General features: G+C 45.3%; 1 pseudogene; it reads right to left on the bottom strand.

The window, feature by feature from the left end:
* Positions 1-231: 231 nt before the first annotated feature.
* The window catches only part of LOC144797977 (polyunsaturated fatty acid lipoxygenase ALOX15B-like), a 239,048-nt pseudogene continuing 211,540 nt past the window's right edge, over positions 232-27,739 (bottom strand).

Below are 27,739 nucleotides of genomic sequence, written 5' to 3'. Positions count from 1 at the left end.
CTTACTGAGGGACAACATAGAAATCTCGGGTGTCTTCATCTTTTAAGTACTTCTAAGAGAGACGTTTGGAATATATTTGCCAGATGTCAATTAGATCTATATTGTAAATAAAATGCCTTGCTTTCTGTGGATGCTTCTCTCTTGCTGCACTTGACCTATTCCAAAAACACTGTTTCTGTTTTTAGCACCTGGAACACTGGAACTTTTGAAAGGACTCCTGATCATGGTCCAGTGATGCTAATATCTGACTGGTCTGAATTTAGAACAGAGTGGTATATGGGCTAAGAGATACAATTTACTGACTAGGGAGGAGCGTGGGATGTTCTTGCTGGTTGTTTAGTTAGTTATATGGAGATGCTGTTCTCAATCACTTTGGGGTTCATGTAGTTGTACTTGAGAGGCAAGGATGCGTTTCTGCTTTCAATCTCTGCAGATATCTGGGACAGGCGTTCCTGGAAGGCCTTGATGCACCGCTTGGGCTCTTCCTCAATAAAAAGTTCATCAGGATATGTGCCTAAAGGCCTCTTTAAAAAAGAAACATTTATTGTCATAAATCAAGAGAATATATAAGGGAAGCAACACAAAAAACAAGGAATGCTGGTGGATATTTTCTAAATGATCATGTTGGTTTACAACAGCCTAAACATGGAATCAGCTTTACTTGCCTCCCTCCCGCCATGTGATTTTCAGTGGTTCTCTTAAGTTTTAGCTCACTCTGTAAGCAGTCACCACTGATCTCATGGCAACTCTGGGCCTCAAGGGTCTATCCTAGGCCCACTTGTTATCCTCCCCATACACCAGCTCTCTTTATGACCTCCCATGTGGCTGCTTTAGTTGCCTTTACACTGATTAGCTAAATATTATCCTTTCACAACCTCTACCCATGAATCTGACTGCTCCTCTACGGTCAGATGTGGGAAAGCTCTTATGTTTCTCCTTGAACTTCCCCCCAAAACTGAGGGCCTGTACTTTCTCTCCACCTCCACACTGGCATCGCAGAGTCCAGATCTATAGATTGTCATTGAGACATCAAGACTTTCTCATACTCAGCCAGACTCTGCAGCACCCGACCACATGTTAAATATCAGAGAAACAGCCATGTCTTCTTTTTCACACCACCAAGACCAATTGACTCAGCAACAGTTTCTTCTCCTCACTTGACAGGGTTCGGAACTGTGCATGCAAAACCTTACTCAACCTGCCAAGACACATGCTCACCACTTCCTTTTGCACAACGCTGGGAGGCTAGTGTCGAAATTTCGACCCTCTACAAACCCTTGACAGTAACATATAAATTGTTCACAGTACCTCTGTAGTGCCGGGCTATGCTCCCTCCAGGAATTTACTATCAGAACTCACTGGTTACAACCAGACCACAGTGTACAGATTCTGATTGCACCATTCTAGTCCGCATCACTGGTACTCTCTGCTTCCAAGGAATGCCCCACACTCACTGTTTCCAAAATCACTCTGAAAAGCCACCTCATGAGTCTATTAAAGAAGCACACTGTGCCAACAATGTAAATGACTCTACCTAGGTACTATGCCAAGCATAATTGTATTATTGTTGGTGTGTTGCATTCCTATTACAAAAGCAGCTGTTTTATTCAAAGCTTGAATCACCTCTCAGGTTCATTTATTCCATCAAACTTTATTATGTATGTAACAAAACAGTGTTGGAAAAATGTCATGCCAATTTTGCCTAAGCAAATAAGTCACAAGAAGGTACTGTTTACCAACAACTTGGTACTCCTAACATATGCATGGAGAGAATGGATGCTTACCACGCCACCGGGCTCATCACTCAGGATCCTGACAGTCACCATTAAGCTGGTGGTCGTGCCCACCTCGGGCAAGCTCTTGAGGACACTTTCCAGGGTCGCTGTGCCTTTGGTCTTGGGGGGAGGTTGGCGCATTGTGCCGGGACAGTTTGGCATCCAGGAGAGGAAATCAAACTACAGTGGCACGAAAGAAAGAAAAAGCAACAGTTGAAAGCTGAAATTATTTTAAACAAATAGATGTATGTACCACCAGACCCAGGGTTGTCAGAGTGCTATGTAAAAAGTATTTATTTTGAAAAAGCCAACAAATGCTATATCACAAAATATCACTGTGAGACAGAAACAAGAGTTCAGTGCAGGAAAATGGTGCTTGCTAGGTATCCAATCACCATTAGAGAGAAGGTTGTAAAAGTATATGTTTAAGTGAGGAGTCCGAATATCAGCTAGAGCTTTATATACAAGGATGTATCACAGACCAATGGGTAATTCCTAAAGGATATGAACCTTGAGTCTCCTGCGTGAGGCATCCTTTCCCAGAGAAAACACCTGTACAATGACCCACCATGAGCCTGTGGTGGTTCTCTATGATGCATCCTGGGAGAAGCAGTTGTGAGAGTTTTGAGACCCGCGATCTGCGAGCCGTGAGCCACGAGCCGCAAGCAGAGGTGTGCCGCAAGCCGGGGGAGCCGATGAGCAGCTGCCTGAGCCGGGAGCGGTGGTGAGCGGTGGTGAGGAGCCGCGGGAGGAGCCGCGGGGGCCACGAGTGAAGAGTGGCCTCGCGAAGCATCTCTCTCCCCCTCTGTAGCATTTCTTTCCTTTTGATGCGCCGCGGGAGCCGTAAGCAGAGTACTTCTCCTCTTTTGGCCACGGCAGCAGGAGCGGCGTCATTTTCATTCCGGCAGAGATCGTGCAGAGACCTTTAGGGGCAGTCTCCTGACTTAGAGCTGACTGGGACCTCATTGGGACATCATTGAGGTTCGGCAGTAGTCACGGGTACCACATTAGCCTGAAAAATTCAACGTCGCAGTCCCTCTACACCAACTAACACTTGAATTCCAGTCCAGGATCCCCAGCTTACAGGCAGGCAGCAAGACAGCAGCAGTAGCAGCAGAGAGCTGCATGGAGCTGGAGTGAGGAACCGGAGACACCGGAGACAAAGGCCGAGAGAGTGGTGGGCTCTGCTATTAGCGTGAGCCAGCGTGCCACGAGAGCATGCGTGTCGCGATCCCTGCAGGAACCCGTGAAAACCACAAAGCCCACACAGCCCGCAAGTCACTAGTGAGTGAGCGCTGTTGAATCACTGGAGCTGGGCAAGACAGGAAAAGCGAAGGTGTGGAGTCCAGGCGTTACCGGTTCCTCTCCCCTTGCCCTGCCTGCCTCACATGCCGTGCCAGCTTTTGCCTGCCCATAGTGAGGGTCGGCAGCTACTTTGCCTACCTGTTAACATTGTCCTCTGCCTTCCACCACCTCTTCTCTCAACCTGCCTCCCTGTGGGAAGAGCCTCCATGCCCGTAGGCAACTCTGGGCGGCGAGCAGTAATAGAGGTTTGCAGCCAGAAAACCCGTCTCAGTCCCAGCCTCCAGAATCAAGGGGGGCCATAGAGGACTGAAGGTTCATAAGGTGGACCGTGAGAAGCTGCTGAGGTACCAAGGACTGTCGAGATAGCGGTAACGACGGACCACTGACCACAGACAACAGCGGGATTAGAGTCAATAGGGGAGGATAAGCCAGAGGCTGTGTCAGTGATAGCGGAGTCTGCTGGGATTAGCTTTCCACCCGTCCAGTCAGCAGCAGCCACCTGCAGTCACTGCAGTCACCCCCTCTCATCGTCAGGTGAGTGCATGGTCACTCAGTTTCAGTTGCCATCAAGACGCGGTGGCCAAGAAGACCACCACAAGTTCACGGCTAGAAGTTCAAGCAAAACAGAAGGAGTGCTAAGGAATAAAGCAGGGACGAAGGAAATGAGATCAGGGAAAGTTTGTCAAGTGGCGACAGGCAAAAAAAAACAAACAAACAAAAAAAGCATTCGAGGAAGGCTCACCTACAAGCCAAAAAGGAAAGTCTGCAAGACCACGAGAGAGGCTGGTCTCAGCGCCGACTCCCGAAACAACAACGCTGAGCCCGAGAAGGAAAACCGGGATTTACAAATTCTTTTACTTAAAGGATCCTATGGCGGCGATCTATGCACCAACAGCCCAGGTTTCCAAATTGCCAAGCCCCATCTTTCCGCATAGTACAGATCCCCCCCGGCACAAGTCCCGACTAACATCAATGATGCTCTAATAGGGAACCAACCCCCACAGAATCTAATGATAGATCAACAATTGAGTAAGTCGGTAACAGTAACAGCACAAGTGCACCAATTTAAAACCCCAATAAATACAAGGGAAACAACCAGAAGTGCAGTAAATAAGGGAAGTATAGAGGAAACCACGTCAAAATCAAAACTAAAGAACTCAAGCAGTAGTATAAAACTCAGAGACATAGAAACTGAGGGGACCCACAAAGGAAGCAATGGAGGAAATATTAAAGCACAGTGAATCATCCAAGCAGCTAGCACAAGAGGAGGAACCCTGGTTAAATCACTTTCCTTATCTAATGACCCCAGTTTTTTAGAAATTTTGGAAATATTAACCCAGAACAAAGAACCCCAAGGTAACTTGAACTAAAGCTCAACAGAGCAGTCAGGGAATGGTGGTTTCTACCCCACTAAGTCCCCTGGCTAATAAAGGTCAACAACGGTTTGCACTAGACGATAGCAGAGGTTCTCTAACTAAATTAAATTGTTCGAATCTCTTAGCACCTATAACAATTTCCTCTGTTAGTACGATTGATCATGAATTAGGGGTTACACGGAAGTGCCAAGAAAAACAGCCAAGCACTCAATGGAGTCAGTCCTTGCTAGGCACCCTGGATCAAACAATAAGGGTGCTGAATTATCAATCCGATAAAATGGAAGTCTAAATAGACCTCATAAACCTAATTGCTGGCCACATCTCAAGCATTGACTTACTTACGTCGCTACTCGCCAACAGGGGGAAACCGGAGCTTCAAACACACAAAGATAAACAACAGCCTAACTGCGGCTGTGGGAGCAAAATCGAGAAATTGGCAAGTCTACCGGACATTTTGAAAGGACATTTTAGGGGGCGTAAAACTAACCTGTAATAACAAGCAGAATAAGGAAACGCAACATAATCTGGACATGCCGGCAAATTCAAAATGCAATAACTTAATAACAAATTTAAGTAATAAAGCAAAAGACGATCTAGAGCTAGTGGTATTCGACAAGCAACCGGAAACAATAGATAATCTAATGGAAACAACACAGACCTCCCACAAGACCTCACCCCTTGTAAAACCAACAAAAAGGCAAAGAAAACGTGCAAGGAAGGCAAGGCTTAAATACAAAAGGCAACAAAGCATAGACTCAGGAAAAAACATTTCAATATTCAACACAAGAACACCCCGTGGAGGCAAAAGCAAATTATTGAATATGTCCCGATGCGGAGTGGCAATAACTGATGTAACTCAACGGAAATATACTTCAGGTTCCGTTCCAATGGAAAGCAGCCCTGTCTCCGTAGTAAACATCGCCCCCACCCTTCAAAAAACCAAGACGAATCTTCTCCCTGTAGATCAAGGTCATCGACCAACAAAAGAAATAGAATCTAAAAGCAGACAAGAAACACGGATACCTGAAAAACCTGAACCAATCAAAGGTGTAGGGCAAACAGGAACATCCAAAATCATAGACATAATCGCCTCTGGCGACAAAACGCATAAAAAAATAGCAATAGATGAGGAGTTTCTACATCGGAATAAGGGAAGTTAAACACAGAATGCACAAAGAAGACAGGAAGATTTAACAAACAAAATGCACCTGAAAAAAATAACAACTAAACATCTAACCAAGCATAACTCGTTGAAAGTTACAATAATTGGTAAGGACCAACGATGTATGCTACCCACCAGGGAACCAGACCCCAATCCAACAAGGATAAGGAAAACAAGGATTCTGGGAAAAACAGAGGAAATAAACATGGAGGTGAACGAAGAACGACCGGACAAGAAGCTCACACCATGTGTGACTCAATCACAATCAACAATTCTGCAGCTGTTAAAGATGATACCTCACAATTGCCCGAAGGCCATCCTCATCACACAGAGGCGTTCGAATCAAAACTGACATTCGTGCCAGAATATCCTACAAAAGGAAGGCAGGATATCCTGAATCGAGGGAACTTGTTAAAATTGTTCAAGGAAATCTCAGAATTAAAAGGGATAACCTCCCAGGATTTAATAGCCGTTGAATTTCAACAAAAAAGACAAAATCCAGACACTGATGAATCCTTGACAACTTGGGCCACAAAGGACCTGGTGGACAAGATATATTCTGTGAGACCAAGATTTGGAGCCTGGGGAATTACTTTAATGCTACATAAACGTCCTAGGTTCCCTTATCCCCTACTAAATAGTCCAAGAAACTCAAAAAAGATAGATAAAGCCGTAAAAGCCAGAGCACATGAGTACGAGGTGCTCGTGCCACCACACCAGTATCATCAACCATCGGAAGCAGGGCCAACACATCAGTAAGTACACAATACGTGGGAAGCCGAACACTGGACAGAATGGATTGGTCATGGGTACCAAAGGCGTTAAGAAAAAAACATACCTAACAAAGATTCAAAAATAACAATGGTAGCAGAGACGCAGGACCAAATCCAGAAGTAAAGAAGGCTGCACGGTTTTAAAGAAATGGATCAGGACCATGAAACCCTAGCCTTTTTCAGCAACAAGACATAATCTTGTTTCAGGAAACATGGAAAATGACCCCAACTTCAATTCCAGGATTTAAACAACACCACATTTTCGCAGAAAGATTTTCACCTTTTGGGCATCGACAAGGCAAATTATCAATATACGTCGCCCAAAAGTACGATTGGTTAACAGAAGAACAAGACGTGGAGTTAATTGGGTTCAAGTGATTAAAATTAGTGACAACTCCCCACTAAAGAAACAAAAGTGGCAACTTCTACTGATTAATGTCTACATTCATCCAGAGAGGAAGACCCAGAAAGAAAAATATTCTACTTTATTGTCCCTGATAAAAGCGATGCAAAGATCTTACGCGCAATGCCCAATGTTTATCTCAGGAGACTTCAACTGCAACCTCATAACTAAAAACCAGGTTGAAGGGAAGACGCAAGTGATCTGTGTTGGACGAAAAATAACGAACATACTAGAAGACCTGGGATTGATAATTTTAAATGGCAACACAAAGGGCGACATACCAGCAGCTGTTATGTATTTGAGTGGCAAGGCTCGCGCAACAGAAGACTTCACAATTATTAGTAATAAGTTACTCCCCAGTACCGAAACATTTCAATTCGCCCAACGCATCACTTCCCCCAAATAACGAGAATGAACATCTCTCTCACTTTGGCCCAAAAAATGAATTCCCTTATACAACACGGCGATAAGTTTAACTTAAAAAAACTAAAATGGCGAGACAGGGGCTTGAAAAGTATCCTGGAGACAGCAAGGGATTATGTGAGTAAATTGGGGCTACAGACAGAGGATGAACGCATAGATAACTGGGAACAGCTGGCCCAGGTCCTTATCCGAAAATTTCCAGCATTGCCGGGTAGTCAAAGAAGACTAAACACCAGGAGGGAGCATTGGTTCAACACAGACCTACGAGACCAAAAGAGAAGGGTCACAAGAGAGGTCAGACTACAAACGTGGGCAAAAAGAATGTGAAGAAGCACAAATAATAGTAAATTAACGGAAGTAAGGAACGTATACAGGAAGATGTTGATGAACGCCATAACTGCACATAAGGAAACCATCTGGAACAAATTATTGTGCGCAGGCAATTTGCCAAACAGGAGGGCCTTCTGGAGCAAATATAAACGATCTGAATAAAGGAGCAAGACTCCAACAAGAAATAGAAATTGGAGAGGAAATGTGGGTTCAACAGTGCAAAACATGTACTGCAGTACAGACTTAAGCACCATTGAAAATTCCCACGGGACCGTGTTCGAAGTGGGGGAAATAAAAATAAATTTGAGTCAGGATAATGGAGAAAATTAAGATAGAGAAAAAAAGATAAGGGGTAATGAACAAAATTCTCTAACCACCAACAAACAATTGCGAGGCATAGTACTAAAACTTAAGACAGAAGGAGTGGCAGGTCCAAATGGGATGCCCAACGCGCTTTTTAAGAATGACCCAGACTTCTGGTCAGAGATCCTAAAGCCTCTCTTCAACCATATTTATGTACATACTGACTTCCCTGTCTCTTGGAAAGGGAATATAATACACCCAATATTTAAAAAGGGAGACAATCGCAAGCCAGCGAATTATTGGTTGATATCTTTAATTGATGTTGAGGCCAAACTTTACGCTTCTTGCCTTCTAGTACTGCTGCGAAATTGGATGGACGATACGAACATAATTCCCAAGTTCCAAACAGGCTTTAGGCAAGGGATGGGAACAATAAAAAATTTGGCTATTTTGGCGCTTTTAATGGAAAAACCAGTAAAAAAGAGAACACGGCTGTACGCATGTTTCGTTGACATAAAGTCAGCTTTTGACCGAGTGAGCAGAGAGCATCTCTGGGTAAAGCTAAATGCATGGGGACTGCCGAGCCAACTACTAAACGCAATAATCGCCCTACACAGCGACACTTGGGCAAGAGTGAAATTAGGCGACGGATGCAGCACAACTTCGAGCATTGACATGCATCAAGGCCTAAAACAAGGATGCGTGTTAGCACCAAGCCTATTCAACTTGGTCCTTTCAGACATCAGCAAAGTCATGGAAGCAGCCGATTGTCATCCGCTGATTATAGCCAACAAGCCGATTACTATATTACAATATAAGGACGACATTGTAGTGCTAAGCCAAACTCCAATAGGCCTACAAAGAGCAATAATTAACCTATCATCCTATTTGAACCAGAAAAAATTGGAACTAAACAAAGCAAAAACAAAAGTTGTTCGCTTAGTGGATCAAAAAAAAAATCAAGTTCAAATGGACGCTGAATGGGGCAACAGTGGAAGAGCAAGGGTCCTATAAATACCTTGGTATAATAATAGGGCAGGGCTTAACACACAAGGAGCATAAATTGGCAATAAAAGCCAAAGCGCAATTGCTAATTTTTGCATATCGATTACTAAAAACAAAATTGGATTGCCCGAATCACAACCATCTTTTAAAGGGCATGGATGCTCAAATCTGGCCACCTTGTCTTACGGTTTAGTCACTTGGTGTGGCAAGGAGGCGGACCTACTAAATGACCTCCAGACGAAGATCTACAAGGCCATTTTCAACCTGCCAAAATCTGCCTCCCCATCGCAAGTGCGGCTCGAATTTGGCCTCCAACATCAGAAATTTCGGAGCTTGAGTGGCTTCGTGAAGCTATGCCAAAAACTTTGTTCTGCAGACCCAGACACATGGACAGTATATGCTGGGAAGAAATCATGTATCAGGTGGACCAAGAAGCATCGAGTTCCTGGGGAAGTTATTTGAAAACTTGTTTGGCCGACCTTGAAATAAAACAGTATGGGAAAACAGGGCAGACAAAGCAAGTATGAGTAAAGCGGTCAATGATGCAGCAAAAAAGATATCTTTTTTGGAGGATAAAAACACAATCTCTAAACGTCGACATAGGTGGACCGTCATTACCTCCTACAAATCACTTAAAACTCAAGCATACCTAGTATCACACTTTAGCGGGCATTTAAAAAAGAGCTACACAGACTATCAAGTGGGTCAGCATGCTTTAAAAGATCTACAGCCATCCTGGAAACACAAAAAACAAACAGCGCAGTATAGACTGTGTGGCTATAAAAAGGAATCTTTAACCCATCTATAATGCGTATGTCCAGCAGTCATGGTCCTGAGGAGATGGTATTTAAAACCCATTTTTAATGAACAGAATATTCACACATGCAGACAGGCTGTTATAAGCTGGCTGGGTGGCTCCTCCATAATTCTGGCCAGCGGGGGAGTAAAATTCCTGGCAGAGTTAAGAAAACGCTTATGGCAAGCCGATCAGGAGGAAAATAGAAAAGAATGATTCTCCAGGCTTGGACCGTATGGGCCAACCGCGCAACATATGGACTGAATGTAAAACAGATTAAGAGTTTACTAAGTAGGCAGGATCATAGAAGCTAGACTAGACCTACATTTTAATTATTGCATTTATAACATTTTATACGCAAGCCAATCATATGGACCCAAGTTATACAACTAATGAGTAACTTTTAACGTTGTTTGGTATTAATTGTGACAGTAAAGACATTTCTATTTTTGTATTTTTTGGGATGATTGTAAAGATTTTAATTAATCATACAATACATTTTGACTGACTGACCCACCATGAGGAAAGGCTGTCTCAATTGTTTAAATTCAGATTTGTGCTCCTGTCCAAAAGTGCACTGTGCACATTGGTGAAGACTTTTAGTTCTAGGAAAACCTGAACTTCACCTTCCAGAGAAATGCCCTCTGGTAGACCTCTGGACCTCCTCCGGTTAACTTCTAAGGTCACAAACTCACAATGTGCTCTACTGATCCCCTTGTATTTTTAAGAGATTTTATTTAGCATTCCCCCCCCCCCAAAAAAGTAAACAAGACACATTGCACAAATCTGCCAGGAATAATGATGCTTGCTCAATAAAAACAAAAAAAAAAGAAGAAAAGTGGATGGAATAGCATAACATCCACACCCAGGCATTTTGGGAATAATCGATACAGCGTCCTGCTGCCCCGCCATGAGCACAGACACAGACATTACATGTCACAAGATCCCTCCACAGGGTCAGCAGAGGATGTAATGTGGATATCAGAGATGATTATTACCCTGGACCCTTGATGCGGGTAGTAAAGGTCTGCCATATAACATCAAATTTGGCCACCCAGTCTCGAATAATAGCAGTCAACTTCTCCATTATGTAAATGGACCACACCTTTCCCCACCACATATTTAAATAAGGAGGAAGAGGTTGCTTCCATATCTGCACCACACACAACCATGCCACCATGAGGTGAGAGTGCAAGTGGCACATAGGGAATACTTCTATTGACCCCCTGGTTCACCTAAGAGAAGCGTCAGTGATTTGGTGAGAGTTGAATATTGGTCATGGATTGCAATGTACCTTGAATCTCAACCCAGAATGTGTGTGGAAAAGTCCTCCTCTCTCCACACCCCTTCCATCACAAATCCGAACTCCTAAACATCTTATCCAGTCTAACAGGTGTAAGATACTAGTGTGTCAATATCTTGTAGGTGTTCTCTTTATAGCGGAGACAAATTGAAGATTTAGCCGCACTTTGCCAAATGCCCCCCCAAAGTGTCATCAGATATCTCTGTAGTCAACTACCTCTCTCATTACTGTACATAGGCATGCTTGCGAAGAGGGGTCAACTGTAAGAGATAATGGTAGAGGCAAGATATGTCTTTATGATGGACGTTAGTGAGATAGAGTGACGGGGAACAGCGTTTACAACGCAACTTTTACAACGAGGTGCCTTTACGACGTAACCATTACAATGCAACTTTTACAACGAATTGCACTGGGGGGCGCTCTAGGATAGGGAATAGTTTTAATTTACTATCCAACACCTTCCCTACTATCCACGGGGACTGGAGTTAGAATAGTAAATTAAACTATTCACTATCCAGCGCCCCCCAACGCAAGTCATTGTAATGACTAGCGTTGTAAAACTTGCGTCGTAAAGGCGTGCGTTGTAATAGCATGCGTTGAAACAACATACATCCAGAGTGACTCTATGTGATGCTTATCACGCTGGAAGTCCAGACACTTGAAGGGCCTGCCCGTCTGATGGAGTGCTTGAGTCAAATCAAATTTTAAAAAACAATTTATTTCGGTCAAAGGCCTTAAAAGAGTGCTTGAGTCAATCTAAAGCTGTTGTATTGAGTTACGTCAAATTTTGTAAGCAATTCCAACCTTAGCTTTAAATCACAAAAAAGGGTTACTCATCTGAGCCCAATGAATTGAGACTAGGTGGGCCACAGCCAGGGGAAAATTAGGATTGTGCATCAAAGGGGTGAGCCAGAAAGGGTAGTTCAGGAATGCCTTACACTGGCATACCTCTCTCCAATAAGCGGGGAACAAAGATGCTAAAGGTAACAATGGGGGAGGGTTTGCCCTCGAAAGCTTCAGAAGCCTCAGCAACCCTGACAATGGAGAAGAAGAAAAAGCCTGCTTCATTTGAACCCAGAGTTTCCTGTAAGGGTGGTGGTTCCAATCTAGGGAGGGGCAGAGTGATGCCACCAAGACATAGGCGGAGACATTCGGGAATCCCAGGCCATCCTCCGAAACCGGTCTTCTCAGCACTGCTCCTGCCTTACCGCCCCATATAAAATCCAGGAGTTTTGCATGGATATGTATACAAACTGAAAAAGCAAGTGCCAATGGAAGGTCTGGAGAACAACCAAGGCATACAATTCGTTTTCACACTGTTGAGTCTGCCTAACTTCAAGATCTCAAGTTTTCACAAATTATATTAATCCTTAAAGTGGGCCGTGAGTTGAGGGGGGATGTTGCAAGCATGTAAATCTTTCATCAGAGGCAGCAGATGTATCTATAGATCAGTAATGGATGACGTCTCCTATTGAAAACCACAGCCTTGAATTGGGCCCTAACAACAGTTGTAGGGATCAGCAATCCCCATACCCTTTGACTTAGTAAAATTAATTTTGAAGTCGGACATCTGAGAGAAGGCATCAAGCTACTCCATCAATGCTGGAACAGTGATGTGAGAAACAAAGAATATCATTGGTGAATAAAGCAAGCTTATGTTCTACCACATTAATCACCAGACCACTAATGGGAGGGTTAGCCCTAACTTTAGCCACAAATGGTTCCATCATAAGGGCAAATATTGAAGGGGACAATCCTGATGGGTGCCTTGTGTGAGCTGAAAAGACCGGGAATAGGAGCGATGCATTTTAAGCTTAGTGAAAGGTTTCTGAAAGTTGACCAGAATAAAAGTTTTCATTTTATGTTGTAGGGAGATTTTATCCAGGACCTTAGTGTGGCAGGCTTACCCATTTTTAGGAGAAGTGTAATCTTTGACTCCAGCATAGTATCTGTGACTACTCCAGTCCTCAAAAAAGAGTAAAATACCTATACTAAAGGATCCATCAGGTGGAAGGCATAAGATATATAAAATGTTGCGGTATAGCTGTCGGGGCCAAAGACCTTATGGGTAGAGAGGCAGCAAATTACCTCTCCAACCTCATCCAGCGTGATGTCATCCTTCTGAAGGCACAACTCCTCAGATCTATTCGGTAACATAGGCGCTCAAGTATATGTTTTGGCGCTGAGCATCAAGCTGTTGAGCCTTGTAGAGAGTGAAGTAGTAACTATTGAAGATCTCAAGGGTCTCCTCTGTCTCTTGATGGGTGCAACCGCCAGTTTTCACAATATGGCTACAGGTAGGAACAATGCATAATGTATGTGCCAGGAGTTGGTCTTCTTTATCCCCTGTCTCATAGTAGGCTTAGTTTACATACAGAAGCGTCTTAGCAGCCAATGTCATTAATAGATGTTCAAACTTGCATCTAAGCTGCCCCAAATCCCTCAAAGGACTGTTGGAGCCTCCTCTCTATTGTGCGTCTCCGTCTGCCGGATCTGGTTCTCAAGCTCCTGTTGGTGAAGCTTGTTCGCCATTTCAAAGGCTGCCAAGTGTGAAATAAGTTCCACCCTGTTGGACTTGGACCTTTTTGTAGGGTCATCCCTGAACTTTGTGCCTTCCTCCTATACTTTTTCTGACCTGTTGTTGGGTATTTTATGACGCTGGGCACTTTACCACTGCTGATCAGTGGTAAAGTGCATATGCTCTCCCTACTGTAAATAAATGCATGTATTGATTAGTGATTCCATGATTGGATACTTGGTTTACTTGTCAGACCCTAGTACAGTGCACTGAGTGTGCCCAGGGCGTGTAAATCCAAATGCTGCTAGTGGGCTTGCAGCACTGGTTGTGCCACCCACAGAAGCGGCCTTGTAAAATTTGTCTAAGGTCTGCCATTGCAGAGCCTGCGTGCAGTCTGGTACTGTCATGCTGACTGGGCAAGTTCACCCACTTACCAGTCTCTAAACCTTCCCTTTTCTTCATGATAGTCACCCCTATGGTAGGCCCAAGGGCAGGGTGCATTGTAAGTATAAGGTAGGACAAGCCCTGATGTGTGTGGCATGTCCTAATAGTGAATTACAGCCATTTTTGTGTTTCACTATTGCAAGGCTACCTGTTCTTCATAGGCCAGAATGGGCTGCAGGATTGTTACATGTTTATAATCCTAGCAGACTCAGGGAACATGGTAGAAATTTGAGTTTAGTATGCCTGGACTCAGAATAATAAAATACATCTTTTAGTAAAGTTTATTTTAATATTCTGTGTTTGCAAATACCACTTTTAGAAAGTAGGTATTTGCTAGCCTAACCATTTTAGCGCGCCTCTGCTAGGTTGTGTATTCCTTGTCTGGGTTTGTGTGTGACAGGACTGGGGAATTCCAGGAGACAGGCTGGGGCTGCCCGGAGGTGAATGGGGAGATCTGCATCTAGATGGGAGGGAGGAGTCGCACCTGGGACCTGAATATGGCTGGGCCTTCCCTCTACAATGCTGGCTTCACCCCCTGTGGTGTGTCTGATGTCTCTGCCTTGCACACTGAAAGAAGAGAAGGAAGACTGCCTTCCACAATGCTGGCTCCACCTCCTGTGGGGCGTCTGATGTGCCTGCCCTGTGCTGTGAAAGGGAAGGAGAAGTCTGGTAAACAGAGTGCTTCAGAACTGGCTTGAACTGGGTACCCTCTCCACTCAGAGAACAAAGGATGTTGAGGTATAAGTATTGGGATCCTGAGCCCAAGAAATTAGATCACTCCTGGAACTGACAAGACAAAACCTCTGCTGAGGAGAAGGAACCACCCGAAGAAACTGAGGAGAGACTATTCCCAAGCTGAAGTGCTGCTTGGGGGATTGGCCTACAGTGGTTGCCTGACTGCCAAAGAGAGGAGAAAGGACTTTGTGGACTTTACCTTTATTTTCAACTTGTGCAAAGATCTCCAATGGCTTGGAAGAGAGCTTGCCCCCTAAACAAAGTCCCAGGAACAGTGGACTTCACCAGCCTTTGTGAATTGCTGCTGGATACAAGTGGCTACAGAGGCAGGGAGCTGTGACCGACTCTCACGACCGGTCCGGTGTCCTGTAGGCACCGCACCAAGCAACGTCCGCCTCGAATAGTGCAAGCTCTGCGCTCACTGACTCCGTCCTGACGCTGTCAATGAGCCATAGCCTGCACCGTGCAACGCCTCGCTACACCGAATCGAACTGGTCTGACTGACGCTGTCACTGCTGCTGACTTCAAGTCCTGTGACTGCACCGGAGTTGAGCACAGCCTCGCACGCTTTGCAACACACCGCCCGACTCGCACCGCTGTTCAGACTGATCGACACCAGCTCCCGAACTCTGGCTCTGTTGCCGCACCGTAAAGCTGGAAGCACTGCAACGAGCAACGTCCACCTCGAACAACGCAAGCTCTGGGCTCACCGACTCCGTCTCGATGCCATCAACGAGCCGTAGCCTGCAACCGTGACTGGAAGGACACCGTGACCTGCAACGCTTTCTTTTTCTACAACGCGACGAACCCTGGAACAGGCTCGCACATCCGTGCCGGTCGTTCCAAGGAAAAGGTACTGTGACTGAGTCTGTCGACATTTGAGTGGGCCCGGACCACCGCAGTCCGCTGGATTTGTGGGACCCTGTGTTCTTTTCAGCAACGCTGTGGCCGGACAAGGCTACCGACTCGCACACAAGCCTTTTTAACCTAAATTCTTGAAATCTAATAGTACTGTGGATTATTTTTGTCGTTTACTGGTCTTGTGGTAACTCTGTATAAAGTATATTTATTTTTTATATAAAACCTGTGTGGTGTCCATTTGTAGTGTTGTCACTGGGTTACTGTATGTGGTCACAAATGCTTAACTTACATTGCCTCTCAAATAAGCCTTGACTGCTCGCACCACGCCACCTAGAGGTTGAGCAGGGGTTATTTTGAGAGGGTAATTCCCTTGCCCTGACTCGAGGAGAGGGTCCCTGCTTGTCACCAGTACCTACCTGTGCCAACCAGAGACCCCCAATTCTAACACACCCGAAGAAAACTCCTTTGCAGCATCCCACAGGGTTTCAGGTGACACATCACCCATATAATTTTCAGGGAAATAGTGTTCAATAGTGTCCTTAATATGATCATTGAGAACTGGGTCCCGAAGTACCACCTCTTTGAGAATCCTCGACTGAGGGAGCAGGTGATTTTGAGCCACCAAGCAAAGTGTCATCGAATCTGGGGCATGGTCACAGATATTGCTGACAATGACTTTGGTATCCACAAGACAGGGCAATAGAGACCGGGAGATGAAATAAATATCAATTCTATAATACATTCTATGGACATTAGAATAGAACGTGCATTCTGGCTCTTGAGGGTGGTAGTGGCGCCAGGCTTCTGTCAAATTCAAGTCCAACATATTTATTTATATATTTATTTTTTGCACTTGTACTGCGCATCGGCTACCCAAAAAGGGTTTCCCGGCGCATCTTTGCTGTTACAGATGGAAAAAGAGTCTTATTTATCGAATAGCCAAGTTTTTAGCAACTTTCGGAAACTGGAGTAGTTAGGCTCATTTCTCAATGAAATGGGGAGAGAGTTCCAGTGAGACGGGCCTAAGTAGGCAAAGGATTTTCCTCCTATGCGAGTGCGCTTAAATTTAGGGATCCTAAAACAGCCCTGAGTGGCTGATCTGAGGTTCCTGGATGGGATATAGGTATTTGCCTGTGAGCAGAGGTACTTCGGAGCTATGTTGGCTTTTATTTTATACATATAAGTGAGTGCTTTAAATTTCACTCGATTCTCAATGTTAAGCCAATGAAGTTTACGTCGGAATGCAGAAACTGATTCCCTTTTAGGTACCTTACATAATAATCTGACTGCCGCGTTTTGGGCCAACTGTAGGTTAGCCTTATTTGATCCTAGGTAAAGGACATTTCTGTAATCTAAGCGGGATGTTATTAAGGCATTCACCACCGTTTTTTTGGTTGACTCAGGGAGCATCCAGCAGATTTTCCTCAGCCACCGTATGATAGAAAACAGGTGGCTGCCACTCTAACTGATTGATTCAGAAAAGGGGGTGGTGATGAACAGAGTGTCTAAATTAAGCAGACCACTCTTACCCAGTCCAAAGATCGGGGCTTGATCCATCACCGGTATTTAGCTCACTGCCCCATCCCAGCTCAGAACCTGGCTATATGCAAATTAGTCTGTCCCTGGCCCAGTGCATCATGGGAACAGGGCAGACCAAACTACCAAGCCAATTCTTCACCAGAAAGGAGACAAGCTTCCGGGGACCGGTTTCTGGCATTTCAGCCGTCGTCGGCCCGGCTTGCTTGAATCCTGATGGAGCAGTGAGCAAGGGACTCATGTCTGAGTATACCCTGCCACACCTATAGTGGCCAAAAACGATTCAGAAAAGGGGGTGCTGATGAACAGAGTGTCTGAATTAAGCAGACCACTCTTACCCAGTCCAAAGATCAGGGCTTGATCCATCACCGTTATTTAGCTCACTGCCCTATCCCAGCTCAGAACCTGGCTATATGCAAATTAGTCTGTCCCTGGCCCAGTGCATCATGGGAACAGGGCAGACCAAACTACCAAGCCAATTCTTCACCAGAAAGGAGACAAGCTTCCGGGGACCGGTTTCTGGCATTTCAGCCGTCGTCGGCCCGGCTTGCTTGAATCCTGATGGAGCAGTGAGCAAGGGACTCATGTCTGAGTATACCCTGCCACACCTATAGTGGCCAAAAACGATTCAGAAAAGGGGGTGGTGATGAACAGAGTGTCTGAATTAAGCAGACCACTCTTACCCAGTCCAAAGATCAGGGCTTGATCCATCACCGTTATTAAGCTCACTGCCCCATCCGAGCTCAGAACCTGGCTATATGCAAATTAGTCTGTCCCTGGCCCAGTGCATCATGGGAACAGGGCAGACCAAACTACCAAGCCAATTCTTCACCAGAAAGGAGACAAGCTTCCGGGGACCGGTTTCTGGCATTTCAGCCGTCGTCGGCCCGGCTTGCTTGAATCCTGATGGAGCAGTGAGCAAGGGACTCATGTCTGAGTATACCCTGCCACACCTATAGTGGCCAAAAACGATTCAAAAAAGGGGTGGTGATGAACAGAGTGTCTGAATTAAGCAGACCACTCTTACCCAGTCCAAAGATCAGGGCTTGATCCATCACCGTTATTTAGCTCACTGCCCCATCCCAGCTCAGAACCTGGCTATATGCAAATTAGTCTGTCCCTGGCCCAGTGCATCATGGGAACAGGGCAGACCAAACTACCAAGCCAATTCTTCACCAGAAAGGAGACAAGCTTCCGGGGACCGGTTTCTGGCATTTCAGCCGTCGTCGGCCCGGCTTGCTTGAATCCTGATGGAGCAGTGAGCAAGGGACTCATGTCTGAGTATACCCTGCCACACCTATAGTGGCCAAAAACGATTCAGAAAAGGGGGTGGTGATGAACAGAGTGTCTGAATTAAGCAGACCACTCTTACCCAGTCCAAAGATCAGGGCTTGATCCATCACCGTTATTTAGCTCACTGCCCCATCCCAGCTCAGAACCTGGCTATATGCAAATTAGTCTGTCCCTGGCCCAGTGCATCATGGGAACAGGGCAGACCAAACTACCAAGCCAATTCTTCACCAGAAAGGAGACAAGCTTCCGGGGACCGGTTTCTGGCATTTCAGCCGTCGTCGGCCCGGCTTGCTTGAATCCTGATGGAGCAGTGAGCAAGGGACTCATGTCTGAGTATACCCTGCCACACCTATAGTGGCCAAAAACGATTCAGAAAAGGGGGTGGTGATGAACAGAGTGTCTGAATTAAGCAGACCACTCTTACCCAGTCCAAAGATCAGGGCTTGATCCATCACCGTTATTTAGCTCACTGCCCCATCCCAGCTCAGAACCTGGCTATATGCAAATTAGTCTGTCCCTGGCCCAGTGCATCATGGGAACAGGGCAGACCAAACTACCAAGCCAATTCTTCACCAGAAAGGAGACAAGCTTCCGGGGACCGGTTTCTGGCTTTTCAGCCGTCGTCGGCCCGGCTTGCTTGAATCCTGATGGAGCAGTGAGCAAGGGACTCATGTCTGAGTATACCCTGCCACACCTATAGTGGCCAAAAACGATTCAGAAAAGGGGGTGGTGATGAACAGAGTGTCTGAATTAGGCAGACCACTCTTACCCAGTCCAAAGATCAGGGCTTGATCCATCACCGTTATTTAGCTCACTGCCCCATCCCAGCTCAGAACCTGGCTATATTCAAATTAGTCTGTCCCTAGCCCAGTGCATCATGGGAACAGGGCAGATCAAACTACCAAGCCAATTCTTCACCATTGCACCATCAGGATTCAAGCAAGCCGGGCCGACGACGGCTGAAATGCCAGAAACCGGTCCCCGGAAGCTTGTTTCCTTCCCAGTGTAAGAATTGGCTTGGTAGTTTGGTTTGCCCTGTTCCCATCATGCACTGGGACAGGAACAGACTAATTTGCATATAGCCAGGTTCTGAACTGGGATGGTAGAGTGAGCTAAAAAACGGTGTTGGATCTAGCCCTGATCTCTTGACTGGGTGAGAGTATTCTGCTTAATTCAGAAACTCTGTCCATCACCACCCCTTGTTGTTAAATATTTTGTCCACCCTAAGCATGGAAGGGTATACTCAGATGTGAGTCCCTTGCTCATTGCACCATCAGGATTCAAGCAAGCCGGGCCGACGACGGCTGAAATACCAGAAACCGGTCCCCGGAAGCTTGTTTCCTTCCCAGTGTAAGAATTGGCTTGGTAGTTTGGTTTGCCCTGTTCCCATCATGCACTGGGACAGGAACAGACTAATTTGCATATAGCCAGGTTCTGAACTGGGATGGTGCAGTGAGCTAAAAAACGGTGTTGGATCTAGCCCTGATCTCTTGACTGGGTGAGAGTATTCTGCTTAATTCAGAAACTCTGTCCATCACCACCCCTTGTTGTTAAATACTCTAACTGATTGTGCATGCATGCTCAAGGTATCATCTAGGAGTACCCCTAGGTTACGTACTTGCGGAACTGGGTTAGGGAGGTTGCCCATTTTCTCTGGCCAATGTTGATGGCTCCATAGATGTATCTGTTTCCCTAAAATGACAACCTCTGTTTTTTCTCCATTAAGTTTAAAAAAAAAATCCTTCATCCAGGTTGCGATATTGGTCAGTCCAGTTTTGAGCGTGGAGATGTCATTTACGTTTTGAGCCGCCAAATGAAAAAATAATTTTTGAATCATCTGCATAGGAATATATCGTGAGTCCCGACTCTTCAACTAACTCAGCCAAAGGCTTAACATAGAGGTTGAAGAGAAGAGGACTCAGGATGGATCCCTGTGGTACGCCATGACTGAAAGAATGAGTTTCAGGACATGCATTTTGAGAGAAGACTTGAAATGTCCTGTTAGAGAGAAAATCCTGGATCCATTTCAGAGCATCCCCACTAATTCCTATGTTGCTCAGAGTGTTTAAGAGCACCTTGTGTGAGATGGTATCGAAAGCAGCGCTCAAATCCAATAGGATGAGCGCTACTGTTTCTTCTCTCTCCAATTTCTGGCGGATTGTCCCTGTCACGCCCAGGAGTGTGGTTTCCGTTGAAAAACCCGCCCTAAATCCGGACTGTGACTGATGAAGCAGTTGGGGAATGTTCACGTATTGTGTCAACTGAAAATGGATATGTTTTTCTAAAATGTTTGATAAGATTGCAAGTAAGGAAATGGGACGGTAGTTTTTCGTATCCGCTGCATCCGCGTTAGGTTTTTTCAGCAAGGGGTGAATCATGGCATGCTTCCAAAGGGAGGGAACTTTGGCCTCTTTAATTGACATGTTAAGTACCTGCGTTATAGTAGGTATCACAGATAGATTTAACTGCTTGAGAATGTTAGCTGGAATAGGGTCTCTTGGTGACCCCGATTTGATTGAATTTAGTAGGTCTTTAACAGTATTCGTAGTTAATAGGGGCCAATCTTTTAGTTCATACTCGAACCTTCCTCGATTGGAATTCTGCATACCATCTGATGCAGTGACCTTTGGCCTTGGGGCCTCCGTGTCCTGTTAGATGATATCTTGATAGATACCTTCCACTTTTTCTATGAAGAAGTTCGCTAGTTCTTCACATTTGGATAGTGACAGAGTAGGTGGTTTGGCTATTGCATCAGAGCCAGCCAACATTTTCACTGTGTTAAAGAGCATTTTTGCACAGTTTGAGGCCTTAGAGATGGTTTGATTCACTAAGGTGGCACGTGCTAGCTTGCATTCCTTATGGTATTCGCTTAAAGCGGCTTAATACGCTATTTTGTCTATGGGGTAATAGTTTTTTCTCCAGCGTCTTTCAAGAGTTTTACAGCTAGATTTGGACATCTTCAAAGAATTGGTATACCATGGTGCTGGGGGATGATGTGTAATTTTATTTTGTTTGGAGGTCGGTAGACATAGGTCCACAGCTTTGTTGAGCCAGCATTGGACATCATTGGCTAGGGGGTCTATCTGTTGCTTCATCGACGGTGTGTGCGCCTCTAGACATTTATTCATTTTCGCTACGTCTAGCCTCTTCCAGTTTCTTTGCGGATTCTCTGTGCGAATTGTGTCAGTTCCTCTGTTTGTATTATGGGGTGATATCAAGGAAAATTTTATCTGGTGGTTGTCAGACCAGATTGTTGGTAGTGCTGGTGAGCAGGTGATTTTGTCTAAGTTGGTAAAAATGGGATCTAAAAAATGCCCTGCTCTGTGAGTAGGTCCTTCATTTACCAGCTTAAGATTTTGAGAGGCCATGTCCGCGATAAGTCTAGTGCTATTTCTACAGGCGAGATCTTCTAAGTGGAGATTAAGGTCTCCTAATACTGTAAAGTTGGCCTTAATTGTTATCTGGACAGAAATTTCTCCCATTAGTACCGAAATCCAATTTGTCATTGAATCGGGAGGTCTATATATTAGTATCCCAGAGAAAGTGAAGTAGGAAGACAGGGTAAGTTTAAAGAGGGCAGCTTCACATGATGTAATGGGAAGTTGATCAAGAATGCAGCTATAGGTTTTTTTCAAAAATTACTGCAATTCCCCCTCCTATTTTTTTGGCACGATCTACTCTTACTATAGCATAGTCTGAGGGTAGGGCTGTTGCTATGTTTGGTCCCGAACTGTCCTGGAGTCTTGTTTCTGTGAGAAAAACTGCGTCCGCTTTTTCATTGAAAAGGAGGTCAAACATATTAGCACTATGTTTGGGGAGTGACCGGCAATTTATACTAATCATATTATATGTTGTGGGTTTATTGCATTTTTTCCTATGCGAAAGATTCTCAGTTCCCTTTGAGAGTAATGAAAATCCACAGGAATTGCAGAGAAAAGGCTCCAAGATATTGTGGGCTCTAACACACTTGGCCATTATGGGCTCCCTGATAGTTTTTAGAGTTTCGGCGTCATATATAAAGGTCCCTGTCTTACTTAGTTGGTTTTGTGGGAGTATGGTGGATGGTGTTTTCCCTAGTTTTTTACCAGGGGTTCTGTCCCTGGGCCCGGGCCAGGGTCGGACGGGCTCAGACGGGCTTGCCTTTGGCGCGCCTTCGGCACGCCGCCGGCACGCCCGCTGCACGCATCCGCTGCGCTAAGATACAGAGGAGTAAATTTTATCTCAGCAGCGCCACAACAACTAGCCCACTGCCCGCTCCAATTTCCTCCCAAGATGGCGGCGGAAATCGATCGGCAGATTCCAGTGGTGTTTTCAGCGTCCCCTGTCCAGTGCCTACTCGTCTAGACCGGGTAAGCTGAGGCAAAGCAGCAAGTCAAGGTATGTTTCGCAAATTAGGTGCTTTATTTAAAAATTGGGTCTAGTGCCAGCGCGAGTTTCAATTTAAAGGATTAGGTTCAATTTAACAAGCAAAATGCAATAATGAAAAGAATGTCACGAAACAAACTTAAAAGCTCCCGGCTTTCCGCCTCAGGAGTTACTAAAACAGACTACAGCTGAATCAGAGCAGTTGGCAGGCAAGGTTCATCCTGTCGGGGCTGAGAACCGACTAAGTGAGTCAAAGGCCACATTAATGTCACCATTTTATTTTGACATCATTATGGAAGTGGGAAAGCCTGGGAAATAATTCAGTAAGGAACTCCTCCAGATTACCATTAGGGCCACAGATCAAAGTTATAGACAATCGAGTAGTACCAAACATACCACTCATGCCAAGCTGCCATCCCTCGAGCTCCTCGTAGGTACTGACCAGGTAAAAGGGATGTTGCAACAGAGTAGGATAGCCACTCGCCGGGATTTGCTGGTATAACAAGTGAAAGTGTGTGGGGTACGAATAGGAGCGAAGGCAATTTGTGTCAGCTCCGAAGAGGTGCATCTCCTGTAAGTGTCCCACATCTACCTCCTTACTGCGCAACCAATGTATCAATGACCTATATTCGAGTGGGGTGTTAAGGCCCTGTATATTAAGGGATACTACATGGAAGATAAACATCTAAAAACATGTCTACAACCCCCCCAATACAGCTGAATTGAAACAAAATGAATATGACTCTTGCCCCCTGGCATGACATGATATGCAAGTTGACCAGCTAGTACCTTGAGGCCGAAGCCGGGGTTACTAGACTGCTACTGAACATCTGTTGATTTTAAAACTTGTTCATTTGCACTTTGTATTGACTGAACCTCTGTTGATTTTAAAACTTGCTCATTTGCACTTTTGTATTGCCTTTTAAAAACTCGATCTATTTCACTGGCAAAACGCACTCAAACAGCGCCTGAAAGGGGAAGACCTCTGTCCCTTTCAGCGTCGCTGCATCACGTGACACGGGGCCACACCCACCCTCGTTAGCCACGCCCACCCCAGGAAGCATAAAAGCGCCGTGCTCGCCTGAAGCCGGTATTGACCAGCTAGTACCTTGAGGCGGAAGCCGGGGTTACTAGACTGCTACTGAACATCTGTTGATTTTAAAACTTGTTCATTTGCACTTTGTATTGACTGAACCTCTGTTGATTTTAAAACTTGCTCATTTGCACTTTTGTATTGCCTTTTAAAAACTCGATCTATTTCACTGGCAAAACGCACTCAAACAGCGCCTGAAAGGGGAAGACCTCTGTCCCTTTCAGCGTCGCTGCATCACGTGACACGGGGCCACGCCCACCCTCGTTAGCCACGCCCACTTCTCTCTTCTCCCTTTACTATGCTCATTACCCGACAGCACAGCGGTCGAGCGCAGCGGGCACACCTTCAGCACGCCGAAGACACGCCAAAGACTAGCCCGTCTGTGCCCGTCCGTGTCAGGACGGGGCACGAGGCCGAGGCTCTCTCTCCTACTGCACCTCCCAGATTGGTAAGAACTTCCTCCGCTTTGAGAGCGCTGCGCCCTACCCCTAAGCCGAATTGCTCTCTGTCCAACCTTCACAAAATCGGAACCCATATTTGCTCCGAGTGTAAACTATCCATCGACGTTCATCAACCCTACTCTGACCCACCGAGGAGACACAGGAAATGTAAAATCTCACGTAAAAATGTACAGCCAACATACGTATTTTACAGTACAAACTGTAGATCACTGCCCAAGCATAAGCATGAAATTTTTAATCTCCTCACTGAAGAATGTCCTAGCGCCATTTTCCTAACCGAGACATGGCTACATGACAGCGCTGGCCCAGATGTTGCTATTGCCCTCCCTGACAACTACGCCATTGCCAGACTTGATAGGGAAAAACAGGTTGGGGGCGGGATAGCCATCATTTTTAACAGAGAGTACAAATGCACTCTGGAATCTGTTCAAATTCCAGATTGTGAAGCGGGTCTTTTTAAAATTACCTTGAACCCCAATTTCACAATGTCAGGCCTTCTGATCTATCGTCCACCAGGTAACCCCTCTCAATGGGTATCAAACTTTGCAAATCTTATTACCCCCTACTACATGTCATCTAGCAATTTCTCTCTGCTGGGTGATCTAAATCTACACCTGGAAGATCCCACCATCCCCTCATGCTATAATTTCCTGGAAGACCTAGCTGCACTGAATTTACCTATTATCAACTCCAGCCCTACTCATATAGCTGGCCATTTGTTGGACCCCATAATATCTAACGTCAGTGAACTCACGCACATTGCTACCGTACCTTCTGGCTGGTCCGACCATCATCTCATCAGCTTTAGCATTTCCTTCCCACCCTCCCCTAGTGTGAGACAAAACACTATTGCCACAAATAGAAGGAACTGGAAGTCAGTCGACATCGATGTTTTAAATGCGGCACTTATACAAAATCCTCCTAGCCCAAAATCCAACATGGACCATGTAGCAATTGAGACACAAAATTGGCTAACAAATGCAGCAAATAGCTGTCTGCCTTCTACTCACACCAAAGGGAGTAGGCATCGTTCCCCGGCCCCATGGTTTAACGACAGTCTTAAAACCGAAAAATCAAAATGTAAAGTATTAGAACGTAAATGGCGTAAAAAGTACGACCCTAATGCCAAAAAATGCTATCATGAAGCCAGAAACCATTATCATGCGGCGTGTACAAAGGCAAGAGCTGCCTTCGTCTCAAAAACAATCACCGAAGCAACTAACATGCCCAAAACTCTTTTTTCTAAAGTTAAGGAATTGGCAGGCGCACATACTACAGCCGCTGCACCTCCCCTAAGCGCTCAACAATGTCAGGCGTTAGCTTGCTTCTTTACTGAGAAAATCGAGAAAATTATCTCAGACATTAATACTAAAATATCTGACGCTGACCCACCCCCTCCATCTAACCCCATCTTACCTCAACCCACTGCTTTAGGCGAAAACCTGCTGGAATCCTGGCCGAGTCTCTCATTAGAGAATCTCAAGGGAATCCTAAAATCCGTTAAATCTGGTTCCCCTAGGGATCCCATCCCTATTAAAATTATAAAACAACTGGATGACCAGGCCTTGAATATCATTGCCAACCTCTTAAACTTGTCCCTCGACCTCGCCACTGTCCCGGCCTTATGGAAGCACGCCATGGTGACACCCCTCTTGAAAAAGCCAAATGCTAACCCAGAAATACTGGCCAACTATAGGCCTATATCTCTGCTTCCTGCTTTTTCAAAATGCCTTGAGAGACACGTTCACTCCACGTTAGCCACTTTTGCAGAAGAAAACTCCTTACTCCATCCTTCGCAATCTGGTTTCAGGGCCGGTTTTTCGACGGAGACCGCCCTGCTAGGTGTCACTGAAAATATCAGAAAACTTCTTGACCAAGGCCAGACGGTAGCACTCGTGCTATTGGATCTAAGTGCGGCGTTCGATACCATCTCCCACGAAACGCTCATTAGAGAACTACACATAAATGGCATAAGAGGAAAGGCTCTGGAGTGGATCAAATCCTTCCTGGCAAATAGAACCTTTCAGATCGCATCAGCACAGGCCGAGTCAGACACCTTACCTGCAGCTCATGGAGTGCCGCAGGGGTCCATCCTGAGCCCTCTGTTTTTTAATATCTATCTCAAACCGCTAGTAGAACTTGTTGAAAAGCTAGGGCTAACGCTCATGAACTACGCCGACGACACCCAAATCATTTTTTCCCTGTCGAATTCTTGTCCCCACTCCCCGTCGTTACTCAAGGAAGGATTACTAAAAATATTGAACTGGATGACAGCAAACCAGTTAAAACTGAACGGCGACAAGACGGAAATTCTGATTTTGGGAAAAGACAAAGATCTCTGGAACCCCGCGCATTGGCCAGAACAGATGGGCATCCTTCCTACCCCGGTGTCCCATGCTCGAAATCTGGGTTTTGTACTAGACAACGCCTTATCCATGGACAAGCAGGCCAGCAAGGTTACTGGATTGTGTCTCACCATAGCTAGATGGTTGAGGAAAATACTGTGGATGTTGCCTATGTCAACACAAAAGACCGTAGTCAATGCCCTTATCACATCAAGGCTTGACTACGGCAACATCCTATATTTAGGCGCAAATAAATCTGTCATTGGACGACTACAAGTAGCACAAAACGCTGCGGTCAGACTCCTGTGTAAGATTCCTAGGAACGCTGGAGTCTCGAACCATCGCCGGGACCTTCATTGGCTCAGGATAGAGAGCAGAGTGCGTTTCAAGGCCTTGAACTATATGTTCAAAATAAAAACTGGAGGAGCCCCAAAATACCTCCAATCCCTTGCTTGCCTCTACACGCCAAAGAGAAACCTCCGGTCCCAGACAGCAGCATATTTCTGTATACCAAGGTTTAAACGTGCAAGATCAGGGGGCAGATCCTTTGCCTATCTTGGACCCTCCCTGTGGAACACACTTCCTCCAAGCATTCGGAAGGAAGATAACTACCATAGTTTTAGAAAGCTCGTAAAGACCTGGCTGTACGAACAATAACCACTTCAATATCTCCCTCCGTCTCTGTCTTTTGTTTCTAGCTGTGTCTAGGCGCCGGGAAACCCTTCTTGGGTAGCTGTTGCGCCCTATAAATTGACAAAATAAAAAAAATAATAAAAAGTATGTGTCAATAGCAATGAAAATATACCAACACACATAACTTGTAATAACAAAAGAAAAGAGGCAAGCGGCAAATAAGCTGCTAAGCCCCACATCATTCAACACCCAGATAATACAAGAAAATAAGAAAAATCACCAGAATAAGAAAATGTGCACAAAAAAAGTCTAATAAAAACAGCTATAAGAAAGAGTCGAGCCCATTGTAAATCACATACGGGCCACCCCAACATATATAATATCTGAACAAAGAAGAAAAGAAACAGTCATTGGCTGAAATAAAAGGACCCCCACCCCTCCCCTGCCCCTCAGTCAACCACAAAAAAGCAGAGGATTCCAATCCTTTCTGCCCATCAGGGC

The sequence above is a fragment of the Lissotriton helveticus genome, chromosome 12 (genome assembly GCF_964261635.1).
Source record: "Lissotriton helveticus chromosome 12, aLisHel1.1, whole genome shotgun sequence".
Lineage (NCBI taxonomy): Eukaryota > Metazoa > Chordata > Amphibia > Caudata > Salamandridae > Lissotriton > Lissotriton helveticus.
Note: the sequence above shows the minus strand (reverse complement) of the source record. Positions and strands in the feature narration are given on the sequence as shown.